Source organism: Lepidochelys kempii, chromosome 9 (assembly GCF_965140285.1).
Source record: "Lepidochelys kempii isolate rLepKem1 chromosome 9, rLepKem1.hap1, whole genome shotgun sequence".
Taxonomy (NCBI): domain Eukaryota; kingdom Metazoa; phylum Chordata; order Testudines; family Cheloniidae; genus Lepidochelys; species Lepidochelys kempii.
The window spans coordinates 86,033,041-86,056,129 of record NC_136388.1 but is presented as its reverse complement, the minus strand read 5'-3'; positions in this window follow the sequence as shown (position 1 = coordinate 86,056,129).

Below are 23,089 nucleotides of genomic sequence, written 5' to 3'. Positions count from 1 at the left end.
TTGGGCCTGATTTTCAATTGTACTGAGTAGCTTCAGCTTTCATTGACTTAGGTGCAGGTGCTGAGAACTTCAGAAATCAGGCTCTAGGCACCTCCGATAGGGTACTCCGGAACTCAGACACCCCAAATCAATGGCTACTATTTGAAACATTAGCTTGAATCGCCTTCATCTTTCTGTGCCTCTTAGCTCCAACACTGTGATGAAGCTAAATTCATTAACTTCAGTGAAACACTTGGATCAACATTATAAAAGTACAAAGTATTAAAACTATATATGTCCAGAGTCCATTTCTATCCTTACTGGAGAATTTCCTCATTGTGCTTTGCCTGGCTCCCTCCTGACACACAGGTTCCTCGTACAGGGGAAACTACATGATGGGCAGAGATAGTGAGTTACGCGTTAAGCCGGGGAGCAAGAAGACACAAGAATATGATGTTTAGGTTGTTTCTGTAAATTGTTCAGTACCTCCTGCCCTAGAGCTAGAATTTTAGTGCTAGCAACTTCTGCAATGGCTTCTCATGCCCGAGTAAAGATTCTGAAAAGCATATTAAATCTCTCTCCTTGTTCTGGACCCCACCAACCTGGATGGACACAATCTATTTTTCCCTGTTAGGGTCTTTCTTGCTATTGTGTTGCATTTTCCTGCTGTTTTATTTTTCTTGCCTCATTCATTAATTTCACCAGTATGTTTCCATTCTAATCTTTCTCTCAAATCTTCCTTTAATATTTCACCACCTCTTTTAACAGTCCACTAGTTTATATATTATGTTTTCAACTGCTCAGCCCTTTCGCTGCCTCTTGCCAACTCAATATGCTCTTGTATCCTTTGCTATTGTATCCTAGATGCTATTTTATCCAGCTCTATATCCTTCCTTATGAGAGTCTCCTGTCCTGGACCTACTTGCTAATCACCACTCTAATTCTGTACTTGCTTTCTATCTACCCAAGTGTCTTTTTGCTATCTCATTTCCTTTTACTGCCTCTCCATCTTACCTGACCATTTTATTCATTGACCTCTCCATTTTCCAGTCTCACCCCTTCTGATTCACGGGCTTCCCTCATCCTCTCCTTTGCCATTAGCCTTGGACTATTTCTTACACCGCCCAAAAAACCCACTTTCTTCAAATCCTCTTTTCTGTTTCAGTCTGTTAATTCATAACCCTTTTTTCCACTAGAATCAATAATTATTCAAGTAAACATTCTGCTGTTCCAGCATGAACACAATATTGATACTGTTGCTGTAAATGCATCATGACATATGGCATCACGTACATTTCACAAGGCCCATCTATGCTATAGAAATAATCACGTCAGCGGAACTCGGTAGAAAACAAACATTGCTAAAACATGGTTTTGTCTAACACTCTTTCAACCTTCCCATCCACTGCAAAGTTGAACGATGGCTTAACCATGTTCGAGGACAACCATGTCCCCTGATACAGCTGTAACTGGGGTACAGATGGGCCCCTCGTCACTCCCCATCCCAACGTGTTCTTTATTTTCCCTATATGAAGTACTTCAAGAAGTTCCCCAGGTCAGAAATACCCAAAACTCTTTGCCTACTTGACTTGAATTTTCTAGTTTTCCTTAGAGATGGGTGTAGGAATAGAGTCAATAGAGATATATTTTGCTTTAGCTTTACCACTGAATTAAACACAAAGCACTCTTCATGTAAGTAATGAATGACACTTCACACTTTTACACACTAGGAAAATTTACCATGCCCTAAATATTTCTTCTCCTCTGCAGGGATTTGTCTCTCCCAACTCAGAATGAGACTGCCAACCTTTCTGATTGACAAAAAGAAAAGGTTTGCTATGAAGAAGCCTTCCCCCACCACCTCGCACTCAGGCCTTTAGGGGCACCAGGTCTTCAGTGTATTTTCCTCTGTAACAAGTTGCATTAGGAATTCACCACAAGAGGCTGTGGGTTAGAAGCATGATGCCTTTAAATAATTGACTATATTCTCCAGCTGTTGTGCTACCATGGATAGATACACTAAAAGTTCCCCGAACTTTCTTAAATCTCATGGACTAATGATTGTTCTGAAGTCTCTACAGACCAGGGAATTTGATTTCCACTTTAAACCTCCCCTTTCTCTTCATGCATAGCTTTACAGCTAGCTAGATACCTAGTCACAGAAGGATACACAAGAGCAAACCTGTCAGATCTTTTACTTTCTCAGGGAATCTACTTCATTGAGTTTTACTGGCCACTTTTTTTCTATTGGCCATAAATCACCTGTGTTAAGTCAAGAGGAACAGCAAACATCTGCTCAATCAATTGCAGGAAAGGCAAATACTACACTTTAAGTTGTATTGCTATTAACTTCATCTTAGCTTGAATTCAGCACATGTCTTGTCTTCAGCACATGGAGAGCTACTTGTATCTCATTAATGTGACTCTCCTAATATAATGTTGGTGCCATCTCTTAAATGCTGAACAGATTAACAACACACCCTCCCACAAGTAGCTGTGCTAGGGTATTGCTTTATATCTGAAATCTGAAAAGAAAAGAATCAGGGAAAGAGATGGCATCTGGCATTTTACAAAGCAAACCACATGCGAGAGAAGCACAGCAATGATCCTGGGATGTGATCTCAGCTCAGTCATCTGACAAGATATTGCCTATGGAGAAGGAGGATCTTGACTCAAGTATCATCTTTGATAACGTGGGCTGCACACAGTCATCCTGCCTATCAGACAGTTTAGCATTAGTACCTGACCATAAGCTCAGAGATGCAACATAGACCTCAAATATACACCTATCTACATGGGCTATAAGCAGGAAAAGCATACATGTTCCCCTTCATCTAAGGGATGCAAGTGTCATAGCCATGAGATTGCCAAAGCTACTGTTGGGGTCATGAACTTTCCCCACAATGATGTTATACCTTACAATGAACTATAGAATTGTTGATAACCTAACATTAATAAATCTGATTATATCTTCATATTACGGTAGATACTTTAAAAAAAATCAATAATTGCCAACTGATACTACAGATGGCTCCTATTCTGGGGGGAAAAACATGGATATCAGATGCCTCAGTGCTGCACTGTATTAAATCTTGGACCACTGCCAAAAAGAAAATATCAGACTTGATTATCTTTTTAATTCTATATTTGATGTTTAATCCACTTAACTTAATAGAATTTCACACAGTGATTCCTAGATGAAGAATCTCTGAGTGGAATTCTATGGCCTGTGTTATGCAGGAGATGAGACTAGATGATCACAATGGTCCCTTCTGGCCTTAAAATCTATGGAATCATTGAGCCATTGTAACTTCTCTAAAACCTGCAATTAAGAACTACTTATGTCAACAGCTGCCTGGGACCCAAAAAGCCTCTTAGGCTTTACTGGCATAAGGAACTAGAGGACAGGCAAAGAGATTAATCTCAGTAGTTCCCGAGAATTTAAAGTTTACATAATACAGCCAAAAGATTTAATGTAATAGATTACACCCATGCTGGAATCTACATTAGGGGGGCATGGATCAGCATTCACATCCTGGGCTGGGGAATGTAATGATCCAACCAGTGGACCAAATTTGGTGATGAATCTTGGTCACGTGCCACCCGAGGCACGTTGCCCATATGCTAAAAAGAAGAATCACAAAAATCTTCATTGAATCATTCAAATACTTTCAGGGCCAGTAGACTTTCCTAAATATATCCTGGATCTGTGATCTGAAATAGAAATTTTCACTCCCTACAGAAACTGAAATAGGTTTGGATTAATGTGCCAGTGCAGGGAGGGATAAATTATACTAATGTATGCAATGGGGTGGATTCTCCTTGCAGATGGTGTTATCCTTAATCTTTCACAGAGTGGGAGAAGCTTTAAAGCCTCTGCCAAGATCCCTAGGATACCTGTACAGGGATGCTGTGAATTAGGAGACCTCCTGATCAATCCTGCTCAGTTTCTTGGCAGTGCAAGGCTCTTGCAGGCTCTCAGAGATGAGAGAGTTAAGCAGCCACTTTATGCAAAAATGTAGATGCCCAGGGACCTTCTCATTAAACTAACACTCTTTGGAGCTGTTGCCTGACATCGTGTCAAAAACTGCCCCACAGATTTTATTGCTGTACTTATTTCCTAATGACTTGATTCAACAAGTTAAAAAAAAAAACCCACACATTACATGTAGTAGCCAAGATGGTTCCAAACCTTCATTCATTTGCATTTGTGAAGGAGGGCAAAGGAACAAAACGAGTGCTGATGAATATTTGATCATTTAAGTCTGAGCCACGAGGTTAATCATTTACTCTGCTGAGCTGTCAGTGGAGACTGACTTCATGTTTGCTGAAGAAGAAAAGTGTCCTGCAGTACCTCATTCCATCAAAGTCATCAAAAGCAGCCATTCATCAGTCTTGGAGGGCTTAGCAGTCACTTGAAAATAAGATGCTGATGAGAACCTGGTGACACTGCTCTGTGTTCTTACAGCTCTAATACAATTCTAATACACTTGCTTCCTTAGTTCAGAAAGGAAGACATTGCTGTGGTTCGGACTGTTTATTTTCCCACCAATTTACAGATGTAATTAAAAAAAATCACACTAGGCCATCCTCATCCATACGCACCATTAAGAACGGCTACCTCTCAATCTCCTTGCAAAATAAAGGATTTCAATAGTGAAGACAAGGCTGATTTTGTGCACTGCAGATGTACCCGTTACAGGCTGTGCACAATCATTGATAGATGTAATGAGGGCATAAGGCATGCTCTCCTACACCAAGAAAGTGCAAAATGCCACTTAAGGTCCCCAGACAAGGGACAGCTCTAGTCCAGTTAGAAGCTTATATAGTGGGGCTGGGCCTGTTCCTCCCCAACAACTTGGGAGTTTTGCTTCATTCACTTCAATGGGAAGGGAGTAAGGGAAGGGGCGATAGGGAAAGGAAACTAAGGGATGAGGAGGTGACGTGGAGAGGGGGTTAACCATCTTCTCACAGCTTATTGTTATTGCACCTGAAACACTTGATTCGGACTTTTGACTTCAAACGCAGCCTCTGGTGCTGGATCCTTGACTAGATCCACCTGCATTCCGGACTTCTTTCACTTCATGCTTTTTATATGAGGTCTTTGAATAGCAAGGTGAACAACCCAAACATAGAAATATAGGCCATGTTTCAGCAAAACACTACCTCAGTCTCTTGTAAAATAATAGCACTGATACTAAAAAGTATTCTGTAAATTTCCAAAATATATTGTGAAAGCCTGTTCTCATAGCCCAACCAGAAGGAGATAGGACTGAACAATCTATGGAGGAGAAAGCACATTCTCACAGTCCTAGACATTAGATCTTCCAGTTGGATCCATGCAGGGAGACTCTCACAGCTGCATGGAGTTCAGATGAAATCAATGTGGCTCTGCTTAGGTACAAGGGTCTGCCTTGCTTTGATCCAACTGCAAAATCAGGGGCTAAAGTTTGCAGGCCCAAGTGGTCTGAAAAGGGTTAATATCAGTATCCACATTTTCAGGTGCTTATCTAAATCAGCCCATTTGAGAATCACCCAGCGTTGCTCCTCACATGGCATTTGTTCCATGTAGCCTCCATGGCAGGTATTAATGAATCATTTAATATATTCTTGGGTAATTTAAGTAATTTGTCCTTTCTCCTGGTGCTTCACAATGCACCCTAGGCTTAATGGCCCATTGAAACACGCCCTGTTGTGTTTTGTGGCTTAATTAATGCAGCATTGCTCTTTTTTGACATTATTCTAGGGATATTTGGTTTTGTTTTTTGCAGAGAGAGCCAACACTACATTGGAAAAAGATCTGAAAGAGCATCTATCAAATGTAAATGTGGGGTTTTTCCTTGTGACTTTTTCTAATCCTCCTGGTGTTCAGATTATGGCACATTTAGATTTAAATTATCAAATTGGTTGATCACAGCAGGAAATATAGTAAGCACATTAATTACTTTTTGACAGAACAATAGAAGAGATTTTTATTCATTTCATTAAACAGCTACATAAAAAAAAGGAATATTGCTACATGGGCAGTGTTTTTTGCTCACGAAGATGGCACTGAAAATGCAGTATAAATTTTATAAGAAAGAAGGAAAGAAAGAAAGTCCTACACCTATACCTCCAATGCCATTGTGGACATTATAACTAAGATGGGCACTTCATACGGGAAACTTTTGTGGTCACAGGAATTTATCACACGACAAATTATACTTTAAACTAGGAATATTGTTCATTACGTGTCTATCATTTGACATTCACGCAAAGAAAATGGTAGAGCATAAATAAGCCCAGTAACAAATTGAACAGCATGTTAAGTGGAGCTGGTCTGGGGAAAAAACCTGGTGAGTGAATGTTTCACAAACAAAACCAGTCCTCTGTTTGCTAGTAGTTGTGAGAGTGAATTATTGGTTTTCCCTTGGAGAGCTGCTGAGTTTTTGTGTAAGCGGTCAGTTTCTGTTAATTTCAGCACTGGTGATGGTGGCAGTAGTGAGGCAGCAGCCTTTCTAGCCCCAAATGCTGGTGCCCCCTTGTGCGAGGTGTTGTACACATAGAAGTAATTACTTATCAGGGAATTTGTACTAGAAAGTCCATTATTCTCCTGTTTTAAAAATGCCACTTGCTGAGTCAGAGAGCAGAATGCTGTGTGACTCTGGTGACCAATCACACCCCACAAACTAGGCTAGAGAAAAGTCAAAGCAAACAGTTTGCAAATAACTCAGAGGCTGCCAATTTCATGTGGAAACTATTCAACTACTACATAGTTAAGCAACTCTAATATTAAAGTGTTGCCCTCTAGCTCTCTGATCTTAGGGCATCACTATATACTGAAGTAATGTTTTTAGTTGCCACTTAATTGTTTGGGGAAAAACAGCCTCTATCTTTGAGAAAATATTTGCATGTGATGCTGGACTTTTCCCGTAGCTGGAGACTGCTTAGGAAAGAGGTACAGTGAGCAGCAAGGTTTGGTTTGGGACTGTAAAATTTTCTTTTAAAAAGTATGAAGCAAGTAAATCTTGAAAATTACACAGCTAAGCATTTATATAGGGAGGGAAAAAAGTATAAATACACCAGCATGTGTGTGTGAATGCAAGAGAGATACGGAAGCTTGAAATGCCCCCATACAAAAAAGCTTCCACAAGAGATTGTATTTCTTTTCCAGTTTCCTCATTTATTTCCACTGAAAGCTAAGCCAGAGTGGAAGGATGGTCTAGCAATTAAGGCAATAGCCTGGCTCATGGGAGACCTTTGTTCACTTTCCTATTTTGCCAATTTCTGTGCAATCCTGATCTAGTCATTTAGGCCCATATCCTCAAACGAGTTTAGGTGCCTCACTCCCATTGAAATCACATTCATAAAGTAAACCAATGGGAGTTAGGCATATAAATATATTTGAGACTTTGGGCCTTAGTCTCTCTGTGCCTCAGTTCTCCATCTGTGAAATGGGAACAATAGTACTTCTCTCCCTCACAGGGGTGTTGTGAGGATAAATACATTACACATTGTGAGGCACTCAACTATGATGGTGATCAGTAATAGGGAAGTTTGAACATTTGTCCAGATCTTCTTCTTTTTCCAACATTTGCTGTCACCTTCCTTATGGTTTTAAAAGAAAAAGGTACCTGCTCCTTGCTTCAGTCTGATGCAGAGCTTGACTCAGCATACACTGAGTGGATCAGGCTATTTATAAAATGGCCTCCATAACAGTCAAAATTATGTCAATTCAGGAGTGCTAAACACAGTGTATGTTGAAACCAGCCATTTGGAGGAATGAGTATTATCTACAGCTTTGAACTTCTGGTCACAAAAAGGCTGTGAGATATCAAAACACAGCCAATTTGCTTCCTGTGAGTGTATCTACTTATGACCTCATACCAGGATATGGAGTCCACATTCTCTGTTTACAGCATTTTCAAAGAAAAAGAAAAAAAGAATCTAGCCCACAAAAGTCACTACTTTTACCGTAGGAAGTTAGAGCCTCCATCTAGACCTCAGGCACAGCACAATGACCATCTAGGAGCCTATGGAAGCCAGTTCTCTGATATACTATAGCAAGAGCATGGCCAGGGATAGACTTATGTGTAACAAGAAACATCTTTAAATGAATCTGAAGCATTGCCAGAAGGCTATATGAAGATCTCAATCCTAGTGCAATAATATACTGTTGTTTAAATTCTAGCAGCAAAATTCTGGATGAGTTGTCACATGAAAAGTTCAGTCCAGAAGCCTAGAATTCTTGCCATCCAGCTGAGACATTACAAAAGGATGAAGTAATGACACGGCATCCTCCTGATACCTTGCGGTATTTCAGAGAAGAGTGAATGAGGTCTCTGTGGTGCAAATAAAACAGCAATCAAAAGACAGCTCATGATCAGTAGTGACCCTGAAGTTATGAACCTTCATAGCAGGTTGTAACACTGCTCCCATGAAAAGGAACTGCAAAGGATGAAGTATCACTCAGAAGGCCAGGGGATTATCAACTAGAATCACATTTGTTTTCTGACATTTGGGGTTCTGAAAATGTTCAGATATCCAGGCTGAATGTTGTTCAGGTACTGGATCAACACAGAAATTGCTTTGCCAAAGTCAGCAGAGATGAAAACATAAACCTCTGTCATGACAAAGATGATTAAAGTCGCTTGAGCCTCTCTCTTACCTACTTCTCCCCCATTTTGTTCTGAATTAACCATAGTAATGGGGCACCAGTGCCTTCTGTTCTATTGCTCCCTGCCTTGAGTTTACAACTGGCCAATAGTTAATCCACGACTCCCCCAACTGTAGTATGCCCCCCTTGGACCTTGCACTGAAATTTAAACCTCACCACTGACTGCTACAACTCCGATCAAATGCTGCACATCTTAGGACTGTTTCTCCACAGAAGGAAATGTGAATTTATCTAAGCAGAAGCCAATCCCACTCAAGAACAGTGTGTGTTTTATTTAGTATACGTTTAATGTACACTTCTAAGAAGGCAGCCATTATGAGGAAGCTTTCTCAGACAGTCAAAGCAAACGAAATACATGCAACATTTTGAAATCGTAGGTGATGTAGACCTAAATCGTAGACCTAAAAGTATCAGTCATGAATTTCTAAGTGCCTGTGATTCATCTGCAACAAAATGGGGACAGGATAAAAAGCTGATTCTATGCTTTAAAAGAAATTAAAGGGTACAGTGCCAAAAGTGAAATCCCTGCAAGCTGCATGAAAACTTTTTAAAGACACCATAATAGAGGCTCAACTTAAATGTATACCCCAAATTAAAAAACATAGTAAGAGAACCAGAAAAGTACCACCTTGGCTAAACAACAAAGTAAAAGAAGCAGTGGGAGACAAAAAGGCATCCTTTAAAAAGTGGAAATTAAATCCTAGTGAGGAAAATAGAAAGGAACATAAACTCTGGCAAATGAAGTGTAAAGATATAATTAGGAAGGCCAAAAAAGAGTTTGAAGAACAGCTAGCCAAAGACTCAAAAAGTAATAGCAAAAAAAAATGTAAGTACATCAGAAGCAGGAAGCCTGCTAAACAACCAGTGGGGCCACTGAACGATAGAGATACTAGAGGAGAACTCAAGGATGATACGGCCATTGCAGAGAAACTAAATGAATTCTTCGCATCGGTCTTCACAGCTGAGGATGTGAGGGAAATTCCCAAACCTGAGCCATTCTTTTTAGGTGACAAATCTGAGGAACTGTTGCATATTGAGGTGTCATTAGAGGAGGTTTTGGATAAATTGATAAACTGAACAGTAATTACAGGTTTCAGAGGAACAGCCGTGTTAGTCTGTATTCGCAAAAAGAAAAGGAGTACTTGTGGCACCTTAGAGACTAACCAATTTATTTGAGCATGAGCAATTAATGACAGTAATTAGTCACTAGGACCAGATGGTATTCACCCAAAAGTTCTGAAGGAACTCAACGGTGAAATTGCAGAACTGCTAACTGTAGATTGTAACCTATCATTTAAATCAGCTTCTGTACCCAATGACTGAAGGATAGCTAATGTGACACCAATTTTTAAAAGGGGCTCCAGAGGTGATCCCGGCAATTACAGGCCAGTAAGCCTGACATCACCACACCAATCGACTAGAATTCTTCGAGGGAGTCAACAAGCATGTGGACAAGGGGGATCCCGTGGATATAGTGTACTTAGATTTTCAGAAAGCCTTTGACAAGGTCCCTTATTAAAGGCTCTTAAGCAAAGTAAGCTGTCATGGGATAAGAGGGAAGGTCCTCTCATGGATTGGTAACTAATTAAAAGATAGGAAACAAAACATAGGAGTAAATGGTCAATTTTTAGAATAGACAGAAGTAAATAGTAGTATCCACCAGTGGTCTGTACTGGAACCAGTCCTATTCAACATATTCATAAATGATCTGGAAAAAGGGATAAAGTGAAGTGGCAAAATTTGCAGATGATACAAAACTACTCAAGATAGTTAAGTCCCAAGCAGACTGCGAAGAGCTATGAAAGGATCTCACAAAACTGGGAACAAATAGCGATGAAATTCAAATGTTGATAAATGCAAAGTAACGCACATTGGAAAACATAATCCCAACTATATATATAAAATGATGGGGGTCTAAATTAGCTGTTACCATTCGAGAAAGCGATCTTGGAGTCAGCGTGGATAGTTCTCTGAAAACATTCACCCAATGTGCAGCAGCAGTCAAAAAAGCAAACAAAACGTTGGGAATCATTAAGAAAGGGTTAGTTAATAAGACAGAAAATATCACAGTGCCTCTATATAAATCCATGGTACACCCACATCTTGAATACTGTGTGCAGATGTGGTCATCCCATCTCAAAAAAGATCTATTGGAATTGGAAAAGGTTCAGAAAAGGGCAACAAAAATGTTTAGGGGTATGGAACAGCTTCCATAGGAGGCAAGATTAATAAGACTCAGACTTTTCAGCTTGGAAAAGAGACGACTAAGGGGGTATCTGATAGAGGTCTATAAAATCATGAGTGGTGTGGAGAAAGTTAATAAAGTGTTATTTACTCCTTCTCATAACACAAGAAGTAGGGGCCACCAAATGAAATTAATAGGCAGCAGGTTTAAAACAAACAAAAGGAAGTGTTTATTCACACAATGCACAGTCAACCTGTGAAACTCCTTGCCAGAGGATGTTATGAAGGCCAAGACTATAACAGGGTTCAAAAAAGAACTTTATAAGTTTGTGGAGGATAGGTCCATCAATGGCTATTAGCCAGGATGGGCAGGGACAGTGTCCCTAGCCTCTGTTTGCCAGAAGCTGGGAATAGGCGACTGGGGATGGATCCCTTGGTGATTCCCTGTTCTGTTCATTCGCTCTGGGGCACCTGGCATTGGCCATTGTCAGAAGTCAGGATACTGGTCTAGATGGACCTTTGGGCTGACTCAGTGTGGCCGTTCTTATGTTTTTATGCTGCAAATTAAAAAGTATAGACAAACCATAAGAAATAATAATATATTATACTAAAGGGTCATGGTTCACCTATTACATTCAGGGGCAGATGGGAAAGTGGGGCGGATCTCTACAACACAGATCCTCCCGTCCTCCCAAAGGATACAAGAGGACTAGGGGAAACTACTGCATTTGAGGACTGCAGAAGTAGGTATGGAGAGACTCCATAGTTGCTCCATAATCTGCAGGGGAGGATTCTTTCCTCCATATAGGGAGATACCAATCGCATGGCCCAGATCTTAAAGTGCTTATGGTCTGGAATTTGGAGAGCAACAACATTGCCTTTGTTCCTAGTGTAGCGGGTTCTATCATTGTTTACCAATCAACATCATTTAAAAGTGTGTCCCAAACTCTCCAGATCTCTTATGTTGCTCATAATATGTGCATCTAGGACATGCAATATATCTACTAGTGCATCCTGACATCTTGTCATTTCCTTAGTGAGCACTGCTGGCTGAAAGGATTTTGAGAGCATCAAATATTGACAAGTAAAATCTTTTATATTGGAGAGCTATAAACCCTGAAGACCTGGGTTTCTTTTAAGAAATGTATAAGCCTCAAGCTTTCATTTTATATCATGAATATCTTTCTTTTAAAGCTCAGAAATCTGTGCTGAAAACCACTCATTTGCTCTAGCAACCATTTCTAGGACAATGGATTTTCTTCTAGAGTTTAGCTTTGTGTCTTGCAAAATTAATATTTTATAGGCTTTATTCTTTCATCACTTTACACAATCAATGGGGAATGTGATACACAATATAGATTATTTCACAATTTTGCTATTGGAGAAACAGCATGCATCTATATTGACTATCAGCTTGGTCATCACTAGGGATTAAACAGGGGACCTCTAGAGCTGAAAATTGGGGGTGCCATGTCTTGAGCTACAAGACTAAGCCCTGTAACAGGGAGCCGCAGCAGATTGTATTCCAGACACAGAATGGGATCAGCAACATACACTGAACAGCAGGCTATGTAGCTCTGATACCTTTCCAGATACTAAGGAAAGGGAGAATTTGGGAGTGGAGCAAGAGAGACAGTCCCATGACAAAAGGTTGGAAATGCTTCAGAAAATAGAAAGGGAACAAATTACCGTGCTCCTATCATTCTTTTCTCCAAAGAGTCCAAAATGAACTAAAATTTCGGCTTGTAAGTCAGTCTTGACCTTGGAGAGCTTGGTCTAATGCACTGAGCATCTGATCTACTCAGACTAAAATGTCTGGTCATATTTTCAGAATTGGCTAATCATACCACTCTGAAGTGAAGCAGCAGCGAGATGCATCCTTCTAGAAGCTGGTGGACAGTAGCAGATCTTAAAGTAGGGAAATCAGATTGTTTTGCAGTTTGTATGATGTGACACCTGTGTATGCTCCATGTACATTGGTTCAGTCCCTCCTGCTACACAGCACAAATCAATAAAACTCTAACAAGCAATGCTCACAGGTCCTTTGTTACCATGCACACCGTGGAACATTTCCTGCCCCTTTCATGTAATATTACCTCCCGGTATTAATTTCTGAAAAGTCTTGGACATTCAGGTCATTCCTTAAACCACCATTTACCTGTTTATCACTTTAGGGCAATTGGGTGATTATACCTGCACAATTGCTCAAAGGATACAGACGTACAGGGAGCTTTTTCTTCCCCCTCCTCACTGCACCTGGATTTTGGTGAGGATAAATGTAAATTTTGATGCCTGAAATTTGACGCAGAATAATGCTATCCATTCAAGGGAGAGAAACAATACCATGTGACCTATTTGTCCAATCACAACTAACCAAAATGATTGGAAATTTCAATTTATATCAAACAGATATAATTTATATCAAACAAATTTATATCAATTTATAGAACAAACAGAGCCTGACCAATTGTCAGACTGAGAATTAGTCACTGAATAGAATAGAACCGGGGCCTCCTGAGTCCAAGTCCAGTGCTCTGTCCACGGTTCCAGATTCAAACCCTGCTGTTAACCAGAGCAGGGCTGGTTACGTAACTGTAGGCTACAATTCAAGAAAGAACTTAAGCACGTGTTTAACTGTAACTTTACTTCAGTGGGCCTTAAACATGTGCTTAAAGTTAACCACATGCCACAAGCACCCTTTCTGAATTGGGTATCAGGGCCATAGAGGAGAAAAAATATCATGCAGTTTTGGGGAATAAACAGCACAAATAATGCATAATGGATGAATCTGGGGGGGAAAAAAAGATACAGGCCAGGCAAACAGCTCATGAACCCATGGGACTCCCAAGTGTTCCTCAGACAATTCTGAAAAACTAATAAAGCAAAATCTCTTTTTGTATATTATGTGTAAACAGGAAAAAGGACTAAACTGGCTCTCACGAAGAGCTAAACTGGCTTGTTTAACCAGCTGCATTTGGGACCCCGTGAAAAATTCTACATTATTTAGCACACTAGGATGGGAGCAGAGACAAACTGAGAAGGAAAAATTCAGGAAACAAAGGCAAAACCCAAACCTCTGAACATAACAAGCGTCAGAAAATAAGAAAAAAAGTTAACTTAAAAAAAAAAACACTTTAAAACATTCACGGGTGTAAGGCTTTATTTGAAGCTGAAAAGAGCTGCTGTTGAAAAGGCCTCTGGGAATCTCTCTTTACTGTGACATGCTGCTCCTGCTGATCTCTGCCACGTGACAGGAGTTGGGGAAGGATTGGATAGAGACAAACTTAAAAGAAAGTGCACTTGCTCTGACAATGCTCCACTGCCAGTTCTTATCACACACATTTTCACGTCCTGCTTCTACTCAGCACCAGCTCATGCTCACCGGGTTTGTTTGATTCAGCATGGCTGAGTCAGGCGGGTTTGGATTGCCAGCTGGACCATTCACCTGGCCCTTTTCTCTGGGGATGGGAAAACCAGTTCAACGCTCGACAGAACCAGAAGTGTAAATAGACTGCAGACTATATACATAATTACACCCTCCATCACATACACTCTTGGGTAGCTAGGACTAGTTTTTCCAGCTCCAAATACCGGGGCCTTCTATCACTTAAGCTAATGGAGAAAGCCTTTAAGAAGCAATGAATAGATAGCTTGTATTCCCTGTGAGCCAGCCAACAGAGGGTAACATCACATGTACACAGGAAGTCACACAAAGCAGTGCATTACAAAGGAAAGGCTCTTCTTGAGGCACTGCCATCCCGCCTGGAGCGGGGAGAGGTGGAGAGTAGGCCTTGTGCAAAACTCTCACAATGAAACCTGAATTTTGGATTTTGTTACAAACCTGAAGCGCTTACCAGATTTCAGAACCTTTCAGCAAACCTGGTTCAAGCAAGTCTGACATGAATTTTAATTTCAGGTGCACACACACTATGTTGCATTGTTTAGGCCCGAAACCAGGCAAAATGTCATGGGTGAGATTCCCAGCTCGTGTAAATCAGCATCACTCCTTACACCAGCCAAGGGTTTGGCCCAATGTTGGTCAGACTTTAACCAAAGATCCAGGTCTCCTACAGTAATTCAGAAATTCAAAGCAATAATCCAAGGGTGCAAACCCAAACCAAGGGAATATTTGTTTGAATCATCACAAACCACAAGAACTAGTTTAGTCCATCTATGTTAATGTCATGAGAGAGACTGTTCTTATGGGATTTCACAGATCCAAGATATCTGGTAAGTCTCCAAAACTTTCACCTGAACCACTGAACTCTTTGTGGTTCAACTATCAATACTGTAAAGTCTCTTTTCATCTTTAGCTTAAACCTTTGCAAAGTAGTTGGCTAGATAAGAAAGCTATATAAAAACGATAGGTGTTCCCTTGTACTGCATATTACTGCATCTGTGTCTGACTGGGGAAGCTGGTGAACACACAGTATGCTGAGATGTTAAAAAAACGAAATCATTAGCAAGACTAAAGATGGAAGAATTAGGGTTAACTAGGCCTTTTCATTACAACAGAGCAGAACTGTGCATGTGTACAAGGGATATATAAAGTTTTATAATGTATTGCCTGCTCAAAACCTCTGACTTTATAGTACATTTCCATCACTACTTGTGCTAAAAATTGCCTATAGGTCATGAAAAATAAATGTTTCCAACCAGACAGCTAAAAGGCTTGACAGCAAGTGTCACAGAGTCCCAGGGCAATGCTCTGGAACTGCTCCCGACGAAGCCAGTCAGGACTCTTATCAAGGTTCCTTCCCCACTCTGAACTCTAGGGTACAAATGTGGGGACCTGCATGAAAACCTCCTAAGCTTACTTTTACCCGCTTAGGTTAAAACTTCCCCAAGGTACAAATTATTTTACCCTTTGCCCTTAGATTTCCACTGCCACCATCAAACTTTATCTGGGTTCCTGAAAAAATGGAGTTTGGCACGTCTTTCCCCTTAAAATCCTCCCATCCCTTGCACCCCACTTCCTGGGGAAGGTTTGGTAAAAATCCTCACCAATTTGCATAGATGACCACAGACCCAAACCGTTGGATCTTAGAACAATGAAAAAGCATTCAGTTTCTTACAAGAAGACTTTTAATAGAAGTAAAAAAAAAGAATCACCTCTGTAAAATCAGGATGGTGAATACCTTACAGGGTAATTAGATTCAAAACATAGAGAATCCCTCTAGGTAAAACCTTAAGTTACAAAAAAGACACAAAGACAGGAATATTCATTCTATTCAGCACAGCTATTTTCTCAGCCATTTCAAAAAATCATAATCTAACACATACCTAGCTAGATTACTTACTAAGTTCTAAGACTCCATTCCTGTTCTGTCTCCGGCAAAAGCATCACACAGACAGACAGAGACCCTTTGTTTTTCTCCCTCCTCCCAGCTTTTGAAAGTATCTTGTCTCCTCATTGGTCATTTTGGTCAGGTGCCAGCGAGGTTACCTTTAGCTTCTTAACCCTTTACAGGTGAGAGGATTTTTCCTCTGGCCAGGAGGGATTTTAAAGGGGTTTTACCCTTCCCTTTATTTTTATGACAACTCTGGTGAAGTCTCCTCTCTGTGAGCAGACTGTCTTCAGGCAAAAAGCTCACATGGCTTCCACCTTCCTGGGTCTGATCTCAGCGCATTCAGCATCCTCTCCCCCTCCATGCACTTCCCCACAGTGAGTCCGCCCAGGCGGGGTCCTGGGGAAGCCAGAGGGTCCTACCCTCCACCTCCACAGTCAGACGTGACTCTTAGCCAGCCAGTAAAACAGAGGTTTATTAGATGACAGGAACATGGTCTAAAACAGAGCTTGTAAGTACAGAGAACTGGATCCCTCAGCCGGGTCCATTTTGGGGGGCTGTGAGCCAGACAACCACATCTGCACTTCACTCCTTGTCCCCAGCCAGCCCCAAACTGACTCATCCTCCAGCCCCTCCTCCTCTGGGCTTTGTCCCTTTCCTGGGCCAGGAGGGCACCTGATTCCTTTGTTCTCCAACCCTTTAGCTATCACCTTGCAGGGGGGAAGGGCCCAGGCCATCAGTTGCCAGGAGACAGAGTGTCGGCCATTTATGTACAGTGGCCCTTTGCTCTGCAACAATTACACCCCCTCCTCCCACCACCTAGAGACTTAAGAAATGCATAGGGGAAACTGAGGCACCCCTACAGTATTCAGAGGAAACATTAAGAACAGTCCCACTTTGTCACAGCAAGCAATTGTAGTTGACAGAATCAAACAGAACATGTCTGTAACTTTGAGTTTAAAGCAGAAGAGAAAGATGCAGCTTTATAGAGCTCATCCCTGAGCAGCGGGACTCTTTGGGCCTTATTCTTATCTCCCTTTCACCTCTTCTTCTGCTTACACCCATTGATTTCAATTGGGTTACTCCCAAGTGATCCTTGTGCGAGTGAGAGCAGAGTCAGGCCCCCCTTGCCTTCACTTATCAAAGAGACGAGGCAGTTAGGAGTAGTTTTTAATTTGATTCAATTTGTAGACAATAACAATTGTACACTTCCATAATCGATGTCCAGATAGAATGAGAAAGGCTTTTAGCTTTTCTCTGGTTTTTATTTAATTAATGCTCAGAGACACGGGAGCCTGACAGCACTTGCTGGAACTCTGTTTAATGTGCAAGCAAGTACTCTGCAAGCCAGCCTCACCCACTGCTTTGCCAATGAACCCTATTCCAACACCACACAGATACTATTCAGAGCCTGAAAACGCAGCCAGTGGAAACCACCTGCCTCTTTGTGTTGATCTTCATAGTGCCAGACGCAGCCTCCACAGGGAAGAGGCTAATGCACTCAACAGCCCTACCACCTGGCCCCTGGTAGAAAAGGAAAACAAATGAATGTTGTAAATGACCACTGCCTTTGTCATTAAAAAATTATCAATTAAAGATAGCTTGTACATTGTTTGTTCATGCCCTTGTAGTTATGATAATGACTGCTGTTATGTAGGATGCCATCTCTAATCACTTTGCCACATCAATTACGTGCAAGAAGGGTGGAAGGCTGGCATGATGCCGAAGAGAGATAAATAACTGATGTTAATGGAAAGAATATATACTGGTTCTTGCATCAGTTAAAGCAAACAATTAAAGAAAAAGTTCAGCGGAAAATACTCCCTCGTAATCTCCTTTTATCTTTTATTCCCGGGTTTGGGCGTGACCTAGCTTACCATGGCTCAGCGGACTAACAGGGAGCTATGGAATCAACAGTACAGTTAGCTAGGAAGACGTCCCAAGTCAGCTGAAATTTTAGTTTTGTTTTGTTTTTTTTTAAAGGTAAGAGAAAATCTGAGCATTGCACTGGGGCCTCTATTATGTCTGACCAGACGGTGCCAAACCAGACATCTGCGGCAGTAGAAACTAGGGTCAGTCCATGCAGCAGGGCTAGATGGAAGTAATCTGAGGCACTAGGCACATACAACATAGGGCCCTTATGGCCTGGCTCCATGCTGTGGCTTTGTCCCCACATAGCAGCGAGGGGGTGCCCTCCCACCTAAGGGGGATGATGGTGGTTGGGCCTCCCAGAGTAATGTTATCACCCCACTGAGATGCCTGGGGCAGAGTACACCAATCAGAGCTGTTGCTTCAGGCAGGCTGGCTGGCTGTAGATGCCTGGCTATTAGAGATCAGGAGTGAACAGCTATTTGGGGTGAAGATTATCCTGCGTCTGCCCACTGCAGGGTTGTTATACCTTCCTCTGAAGCTTATGGCACTGTCTGAGACCACATGGATGTTGGGTCTGATCCAGCCTGGGAATCTTGGTGTCCTATGGCACTGCATCCATGACACTGCAGTCACATTTTCAAGCTGTTCTTCAATACACCATGCTGATTACATGACTCCAGGGACTGGGGCCCTAGATACAGGTTTAGAGTGCCTATGGCTTAATCCAGCCCTGCCATGTGGTAATGCTTCACTAATGAGGTATTATTGGGATGGGGCAGAATAAATGTCCATCTCTGGTTAGATAGAACCCCTTCTGTTTTTTCTCATTATGTAGTTTTCAAGCAAGCCACTTGCAGGATTCCCGATCATGTGACCCCAAACTTTTCAGCACACACCTCCTGGAAAATCTCTCTTTGAAATTCAGGTCATTCCCTGTCACATCACTAGCATAAACTTCATTGCCAAAATACTTGCGATTCCCACATTGAACAAAGCTAAGGATATCAGGACTTTTGCCATGTCTTTTGACTGACAATTAAAAGACAATCTGTAATTGGCTTAGATTAGATTAGACTCTGCTGTGCAAAGACAGACAGAACCCAGATAATTAACAGGTGAAATAAATTAGTTTCCAAGAATAAAAGTTCTTCACACCTGGCAGGGGAAAATGTCTCCAGCAACTCGCACTGTCTGTCTGGAAAGCTTCTAAAATGCATACAAAAGTCAAAATGGGAATGGCATGAGCCTGGAAGCAAAATGATCAGAACAACGTATTGGGCATAATCTATTTCTTGCTTAAGAGTAACATAGGGATAGAATGATCAGAGAATCCATCCACATATGTATTTCACAGCAAACCCGTCTATGCTCAGCATTGGATAGGTGCACAAAGTACAGTGTGTGGGTGCCCTAGCTCCCACACCCTGAGCTGTGGGGAGCAAATCCTGCTATGTGCCGCCTCCCTCTCATTCGTAGGGGGAGGGATAGCTCAGTGGTTTGAGCATTGGCCTGCTAAACCCAGGGTTGTGAGTTCAATCCTTGAGGGGGCCATTTAGGGATCGGGGCAAAAATTGGGGATTGGTCCTGCTTTGAGCAGGGGGTTGGACTAGATGACCTCTGAGGTCCCTTCCAACCCTGATATTCTATGATAGAAAGCAGGACCGATCCCCGACTAAATCATCCCAGCCAGGGCTTTGTCAAGCCTGACCTTAAAAACTTCTAGGGAAGGAGATTCCACCACCTCCCTAGGTAATGCATTCCAGTGTTTCACCACCCTCCTAGTGAAAAAGTTTTCCTAATATCCAACCTAAATCTCCCCCGCTGCAATTTAAGACCATTACTCCTTGTTCTGTCATCTGCTACCACTGAGAACAGTCTAGAGCCATCCACTTTGGAACCTCCTTTCAGGTAGTTGAAAGCAGCTATCAAATCCCCTCTCCTTCTTCTCTTCTGAAGACTAAACATCCCCAGTTCCCTCAGCCTCTCCTCATAAGTCATGTGTTCCAGTCCCCTAATCATTTTTGTTGCCCTCCGCTGGACTCTTTCCAATTTTTCCACATCCTTCTTGTAGTGTGGGGCCCAAAACTGGACACAGTACTCCAGATGAGGCCTCACCAATGTCGAATAGAGGGGAACGATCATGTCCCTCGATCTGCTGGCAATGCCCCTACTTATACATCCCAAAATGCCATTGGCCTTCTTGGTAACAAGGGCACACTGTTGACTCATATCCAGCTTCTCGTCCACTGTAACCCCTAGGTCCTTTTCTGCAGAACTGCTGCCGAGCCATTCGGTCCCCAGTCTGTAGCGGTGCATTGGATTCTTCCGTCCTAAGTGCAGGACTCTGCACTTGTCTTTGTTGAACCTCATCAGATTTCTTTTGGCCCAATCCTCCAATTTGTCTAGGTCCCTCTGTATCCTATCCCTACCCTCCAGCATATCTACCACTCCTCCCAGTTTAGTGTCATCCGCAAACTTGCTGAGGGTGCAATCCACACCATCCTCCAGATCATTTATGAAGATATTGAACAAAACCGGCCCCAGGACCGACCCCTGGGGCACTCCACTTGATACCGGCTGCCAACTAGACATGGAGCCATTGATCACTACCCGTTGAGCCTGACTATCTAGCCAGCTTTCTATCCACCTTGTAGTGCATCCATCCAGCCCATACTTCTTTAACTTGCTGGCAAGAATACTGTGGGAGACCGTGTCAAAAGCTTTGCTAAAGTCAAGGAACAACACGTCCACTGCTTTCCCTTCATCCACAGAGCCAGTCATCGCATCATAGAAGGCAATTAGATTAGTCAGGCATGACTTTCCCTTGGTGAGTCCATGCTGACTGTTCCTGATCACTTTCCTCTCATGCAAGTGCTTCAGGATTGATTCCTTTTGGACCTGCTCCATGATTTTTCCAGCGACTGAGGTAAGGCTGACTGGCCTGTAGTTCCCAGGATCCTCCTTCTTCCCTTTTTTAAAGATGGGCATTACATTAGCCTTTTTCCAGTCATCTGGGACCTCCCCCGATCGCCATGAGTTTTCACAGATAATGGCCAATGGCTCTGCAATCACATCCGCCAACTCCTTTAGCACTCTCGAATGCAACGCATCCGGCCCCATGGACTTGTGCTCGTCCAGCTTTTCTAAATAGTCCCGAACCACTTCTTTCTCCACAGAGGGCTGGTCACTCCTCCCCATGCTGTGCTGCCCAGTGCAGTAGTCTGGGAGCTGACCTTGTTCGTGAAGACAGAGGCAAAAAAAGCATTGAGTACATTAGCTTTTTCCACATCCTCTGTCACGAGGTTGCCTCCCTCATTCAGTAAGGGGCCCACACTTTCCTTGACTTTCTTCTTGTTGCTAACATACCTGAAGAAACCCTTCTTGTTACTCTTAACATCTCTTGCTAGCTGCAACTCCAGGTGTGATTTGGCCTTCCTGATTTCACTCCTGCAAGCCCGAGCAATATTTTTATACTCATCCCTGGTCATTTGTCCAATCTTCCACTTCTTGTAAGCTTCTTTTTTGTATTTAAGAGCAGCAAGGATTTCATTGTTAAGCCAAGCTGGTCGCCTGCCATATTTACTATTCTTTCTACACATCGGGATGGTTTGACCCTGTAACCTCAATAAGGATTCTTTAAAGGGGCATAATGCCCCAAATTACCACTGCTGGGCAGTATTCCCTTTTTCCCCCCGCGTCGGGGCTCAACCATATATAAGAAATAGGCCAGATGATCCACAGCTGATGTAATTGATTTCAAGGGAGCTATGCTGACTGGATTTCAATGGATTTCCTATGCAGATTTGCACCATCTGAAGATTGAGCCTGTAACTTTAGCTAACGTGTTTTAGGTACAAGTTCATTATACTTAGTTAATCAAAGGATATCTGTTATTCAGATATACTCACCCATCTTATTCAATTTCTGTCTATGAGAGGTGCCAATAAAATGGATATTTACTGTGCAGAGGAATTCTCTGTGACAATGAAATTCATATTATTCTCCAGACAGTATTTGGAATAGGACATACTGCAAATACCTGGGCAAACGTTACTAGTGTGGGTGGACCCAATCATCCCATCAGTAGTGCATGCTCACAACTCCATTCACTTCAGTGCAAGATCAACCTGCAGGGTATTCAAGGTCCTAATGTTTAATGCTACCAGCTGTATACGCACCCTTTGAACAACATTAAAAATGCATAGTGTCTTAAAATGTCTGTCTGTGTGCATGTGTGTGAGAGAGGGAGAGACTAATTGTATCTTCTGACATGCGTGAATTTTCTCCCTAGTTGAGTAATTCAAACAATGTACTCATAAAATATTCTTTTCGTATCTCTCTTAGTATTCATAGTGTGCTCATGTAGTCTAAAAACAATTTAAACTGAACAAAAACTAGCACTGCTTTTACTGATTCTGATATTGGATTCTTTCTTCTCTCTCCTTCTCCCCTCCATGAATACACAGTGAGTCAATCTCATATATCTTGATGGTTGAATAAGCTCTTTGATTTTTGAATTATTTTGAGATTAACTGAATTTGAAATGTGTGCTGCATGCAGTGTCTTGCTGGCACAAAGAGATGAGCTTTCTTATTGACAGAAAAGTTGCAAAACTACATTTTTCATTATTACTCTGTATCGCTGAACTTGTGTTCTTAACAGGCTGCTGGCTGCCATTATCGTGAAGGAACACCAGGTTGAAAAGTTCAATTTACAATATTCTCTCCTGACCCGCTTGAACTCCAAAGAGAGTGGCAGAGTGCTTTCTTCCAGCACGAATAACGGCAAATCTTTTTTATACACAAATAAATGAATAGTGCACATTATATTAGGTTGTTTAGGAGTTGTGTAATGCATACAACCTGCCACCCAAGAATGAGATTATCAGTATATCTGATTACAGTTTTACAAAGACAGTTGCTAGAGTTTACTTCAGTACAAAGGGTCTCAAAACTCTGCTCCACTGGCTGTCTGAGGACCAGCAGCTTGTGGTCTTCAGAGAACTGGCTGCTCCTATGGTTGCCAGCTCTTGCTGCTGCTAAATTGGATTAAAACATTGAAAGGAATACATTAAATATCTTCCTAATCTTTTTTTTTCCATAAAGCATCC